Here is a 6,000-nt window from a genome sequence, read left to right on the forward strand (position 1 = left end):
TGAGCACAGAATAGAATGAACTGGCAGCAGCACCAGAGGAGCCAAACACCAGCTACTGGTGGACAGGACAAGCCCCCAAGACTGTAGGACCAGGAAGACCATCCTGTGCACTGTCTGGACCGACTACAAGAAAGCCTACGACTCAGCCACACAGACAGATACTGGAGAGCCTAAGGGGCCGTTTACACGGCGTAGGATTCAGTCGACTCCGGGAAGATTTCATGGCGGATTAGCCTTCTGTTACCATGGAAACGGTGCCTAGAGTGCCTGAATCCGGAAACTTTTGATACCAGGGTCCAGGGTGGAATGTTATCGATACGCTCCGCATTTCAGCTCCGTGTTAACGCGAATCGGAGCGTTCCGGGGTAAAATATGACGTCACCGCATGCGCGCGCAGCCAAGAACCGCCAGTTAACCCACTCCAGGCCAGTTGGTGGCGGTAATGCGCCTCCAAGCTGGTTTGCCAGCCTCTATGACACAATAAAGCTGCAGAAAAAGAAGGAACAACCACAACAACAATGGCCGGTTTCAGAACAACATACGTGCTGCTAACTGTGCTCAGCTCGTCTGTCCAGACAAAGAAGTCCTGCATCTTTGTACGACCACTCGCCATTGTTGTTTGTAAATAGTGTTGTCCGCCTCGTCTTCTTCTTCTCCTCACTTAAAGGCTGTCTAAACCGGAAATTGTTTGTACGCAGGCGCGTGTTTTACCGCCACTGTTTCACTACTGCTCTACATCACCGGCTACTGGTCTGGCATGGCCACTACAGCGTATTCAGCCGTCCTCGCGGACTCATGTTAACACAGATCGTTATCATAGCGGCTTCGTCTTAACGCGAAATGATTTTATAACGCAAAGGAGAAATCTTTGCGGAGTGTTGCCATGTAAACGTACCCTAAAGCTGTAGGACATCAACAGGACAATGAAGCTGTTTTCAGACTAGCCAGTTCCTGCACCAGTTTGCACTTGGAACCAAAGTGCTTGCCCGTGAACGGTCCACGTTCATACCATTATGTGAGCCCATGACGGCCATCATTGTCAGAGGGCGTTGCTTTGCCACCATACAAAAGCAGATGTGTTCACGGCAGAGACATAACAGTGTCATGGATGACATCATCAACTACCTGCGAGCATTTGTACTCTTAAAACAAATCATTATTTATCTGCACTAAGCCATGCTACAACATCTGCTGTGGAGAAGGACGCAGCGACGCCAAATCCAGAGAGGTAACCTCAGTAGGTGAACACAGATCAACCTGGGGATGCCCACTAATGTCGTCACACTTCTCTTAGAAAAAACAAGTTTTACTTGATGGCCATCGGGAACCAAATTTTCTGATTTTCGATGTGAACACGTTGGCCGGTTAGATATTAGGTGGGGGAACCGGCACCAGCACGGTTCTCTGTCAGCCTGAAAACAGCTAAAGAGAGTTCATCCAGAACTCGATGAGGCTATGGGACACACCTCTGCAGACCAACCCAAAGCCAGATGTGCAGGTGAGCATCAAATACGGCATCTACCGAAGAGATGCTCTGTCCCCCTACTGTTCTGCATAGGCCTAAACCCCTCAGCCAGAAAAAGAGTGGCTTTGGGTACCGGTTCTGAAGTGGAAGCAGCTACACGGATCACATCAACCTGTACGCCAAGAATGAGTGTGACATGGACTCCTGAGTCACCTCACTAAGATGGGGTCAAGAAAGGCACCAAGGCATGGAACAGCAGAAGCAGGTAGTGGGCATAGTGTACAGGAACAGCTGGACCATATATATACATACATACATACATACATACATACATTTAAAAAAAAAAATAAATAAATAAATATATATATATATATATATATATATATATATATATATATACACACACATATATGTGTGTGTGTGTATTTCTATATGTGCATGTGAGAGTGTAGGTGGTGGTGTGAGCATGCATCCATGTGTATATCTGTTCTCATGTTTCTGTGCTTTCATGAGTTACACTATGTTGCCATTTTAAAACAAGAAAAAAAAAAAAAATACTGAGAGCCTCAAGCCATACAGAGACAATGGTAACCTAGGTAACGACTGGTTGTCGAGCATTTGATATATCCTGGCAACAGTTGTTAAGTGTGCGGAGGAAGGCTGTGATGAACTGTTTGTTTCTTTTCGAGACGATAATTAGAGCTAAGCTGCTTTTTCAGCAGGTCTGTAGTGTCTCCTGTTAATCACCTGACTGTCGGGGGGGAGGGATGAAGGGATGGGGGGGGGGGCAGGTGGAGTACCTACTGTATGGATGGAAGCAAAGGAGACAAAAGGAGCAAAGATGAGTTTTCTCCTTCAAAGCAGACTTAGTGGTGATGATGGTGGTGACATTTAAATGACATTTGTCAGTTTTCATTTGGGACTACCTCAGTGATGGAAGTGTACTGTCAGTCATGAAGGTAAATGTATCACCTGTGAAAGTGCATGTGTGTAGAAGTGTGCACACACTGAGGAACAGCGCCTGCAGTGGTGTGAACTGTAGGCTCAGATGCACATGCCTGGCATCAGCACGTGGCCCTGGGCCTGTTCACACTCATGTGTTCATCTGCCTCCAGTGCATGTATGTTAGAACACTCACTTATGATGCACAGATATGGTCCCTGTGTTGGAACTGCCAGTGTTTCAGCGTCTGCTGCTTGGTGATGCCACATAGTGTGTGTTTCCAATCCTTATGCCATCAGTTTTCACAAGTCCATGTTAAGTGATGAACCTGATGTGGTTAAGGTTAGGAACTGTAGAAGGAAGTTCTAGGAGCCACAGAACACTAACTGTATTTAGTGAATGGATAATTAGATTCTTGTTTATGTCAATGTTTACTATGCTTACATTCCTGTTTATATTCATAGCTGCAGAATGTAGTTGACTTTAGGAGTGATATTGTGTAATGGATATGCTTCTGAAAGGTTTTGACTGGTTTTAGAATTTGCTGTGACACTGGCTGTGGCTGTGCCTTTAACAGACGGCAGGTGCACGCTGCAGGTGGACTGGACCGTTCACTGTCGTACAAACGCTGAAGAGGAGTACTGAAGCTCCACAGTTTGTGTACTGTAGCTGTAACTTACCAGCAAAAGTTCTTAGTTATAACAAGGAAATATATTTTGAACACTCCTGTACAAGGATTTTGCCTGTGGAGGAAAATAAATGTTTTTAGTCATCCTTTTACATCAGAGTACCGTGGACATGTTTCCTTCAGACCATAGTCTACAGCAGCAGGAAAGGAAAGGACGCCCAGTGAACCGTCAGCCCTCACAGAGGGGGTTCGGACCCACTACAGCTGAGTCACACACAGCAGACCAAGGGGCAGTCCGTTTCATCCTGGGTTTATGTCACATTATCAATCAATCGATCAGTCAGTCAAGCAAGCAAGGCCCTTACTAAGCACCAAGTGTGTCTTTTTGGCACACTTGTGGAATAATGTCAAAAATGTTTCATACAGTTTTTTTTAATTCTTTTACTCTTTTTTCTATTTCATCAACTTGAGCCGTAAATAAAAATACCAAATACTCAATAATTGTCACATTTTTAACCCTTTAAATGCTGTGTTTGTAATGGAAACAAACCATTTTTTTGATGCAAAAAACACAAAAAATTATTTCTTTCAATATACTCCATAAAAAGTGGATCACATATTATTAGATTTTTTCATCCTGGCATATGTCAATGATTAACTCCAACATTGGTTAATTTGCATTATTATTTTTGGCGCTAGGTCAGATGTTCAAAAATACTAGCATCTGTCACCAAGTGTGCGTAAAATGCACACCTGTAACTCAAACTATTAAATATTATAGGTTGATTTATTTTTCTGCTCTAATTTGATTTTATTTTTGTAAATCCAGCTCAGCCCTAATCATACAGATCAAATGTTAGAAATCGTGCGTTTTATGCACACTTGGCAGACAGATGCTAGTCTGGTCATTTTCTTTTGTTTACAATGTGCACAGTTTAGTTGGTGGACAGAACTTTAAAGATCATGCAAAAATGAACAACTTTTGAATTCTAACCTTATTTAAATTGTGAAAAATAAATTTTTTAACATGAAGTGCAAAGTGTGCGTAAAAGGCACACCTGGAAAACCGGAGGGTTAAAAAGTACTAGACATATGATCAATGAATATTGTTTTTCACAGTGTGGATATGTCACAGTTGCAGTTTATCTCTTACTTTCAGTTTTAACTCTTCTCAAAAATAAGCATCTTTAACACAAATCTCCTTCAAATGCCTGATATCTGGTGGTTCATGAATGTGAGTGGGCGGTGTTTGCACCTGTTTACCTGTTGTGTAAGTTGAGTTCTGATCAGATATGTTAAGACTGTTGAACTGTTTCCAGTTAATTTAAAGTAAAACCTTTTGGTGTTTCCGATGTTTTGTTCCAGTCAAGTGTGGTTAGAGTGAAATGATACATCATCATCCATTATAGAAGAAAGTGATAAAAGTTGAATGAATGTCACTGCTAAATAAGTTATTCATATGAGGAGGGCCGTATCCATGTGTTTCTGTCCTCAGGGTCTTTAGTCTCTACAGTTACTGATAGTGTTTTAAAACAAAATCAATAATCTGACATCTTTGATAAATGGACGTTTTTGGCACATGTGACCCTACTCGTTCTAATATCTCTTAAACTCTACACCAGGGCTGTCCAACTCATTGTGGTTCAGTTCCATATTTAGCCTAATTTGATCTGCAGTGGGCCAGAACCAGTAAAATAATGACTTCATAACCTATGAATAATGACAAATCCAAGTTTTTCTTTTTTTTTTAGTAAAAAAAAAAACCAATTAAATTATGAAAATATTTATATTTTACAAAGAAGATGTGAATAACCTGAAAAAAATGAAATTTCATTTGAAAAATGGAACCTTTGGATTTGGCTCCTGGGACACCTGTGCTCTAAACCTGTCTATATTTATATAGAACAGAATAGCCTCTATTGTCATTGTGCTACTCCAGTCAGTGCAACGATATGAATAATAATAAAAAAAAACAGCAATACTTCATAAATAAGAAGAGAGTGAATATAACATTTTACTAAGTTAAGAGTAGAGCTAAGTAGAATAAAAAAAATAGACATAAAATATGAATAGACATCATATTAACAGCATGTATATCTATGAACTCAAGTCCATATAAAAATAGTGCATTTATATATTTGGATAAATATAGAATAAATGTTGTATTGGTGTTGCAGAACAGAAGATTATTGCATGACTCATTGCACATTATTCACATTTTCCAGGGTTATTGCACATTATTGTAAGTGATTGAGGATACAAAGAAAAATACAAAAATATAGATTGTGCAGAGCATTTGTTTTTCTGTTAGACCATTATCAAATATTGCACAAACCAAATATTGTGTGTGGAAAATACAGGGTACCATATTCAAAATAATAAAATAGAAGATAGTTTTAACTTCTGAGACTTCAGTCTGTGTCCTCGTTGACTTGAACCAACACTACAGTGTTTGTGCTGAAATCTGAGACGGCCTCATTAATGAATGAAGGCGTCAGTGATTCTAAAGCACTTCCAGGTTCACCTGTTGACAACCAGTCTGATGGTCTGCACCGCTCTCCTTCCCTTTCCTCTACTCAGATTTAACTTTGTGGAAGTGATGTCACCTTGGTCCCAGTTCACTGCTTGTTCTGGTCAAAGGTGTTCAAGTCCAGTCTGAAGTTACCTTCATGCACTGGAGAAAAAAAAAAAAAGTAAAAAAACTGTATTATTCCAGCAGCAAAGGCACTAAAAAAAATACTGGAAAATAACAGAAAATAACCATCTCATAAAAATACGGTAATTTTCCATGATTCAAATACAGTTTTTTGCCCTAACTTTACATGAGATTTTGCTGTCTTTTTTTTTTTTTTTTGACTTTTTAATGTTTAATAAAGAATATTTACATGTATTAAAACAATCCAATTCCCTATATGTATATATATATATATATATATGTGTGTGTGTGTGTGTGTGTGTGTATATA

The sequence above is a fragment of the Sphaeramia orbicularis genome, chromosome 19 (genome assembly GCF_902148855.1).
Source record: "Sphaeramia orbicularis chromosome 19, fSphaOr1.1, whole genome shotgun sequence".
Classification (NCBI taxonomy): Eukaryota; Metazoa; Chordata; class Actinopteri; order Kurtiformes; family Apogonidae; genus Sphaeramia; species Sphaeramia orbicularis.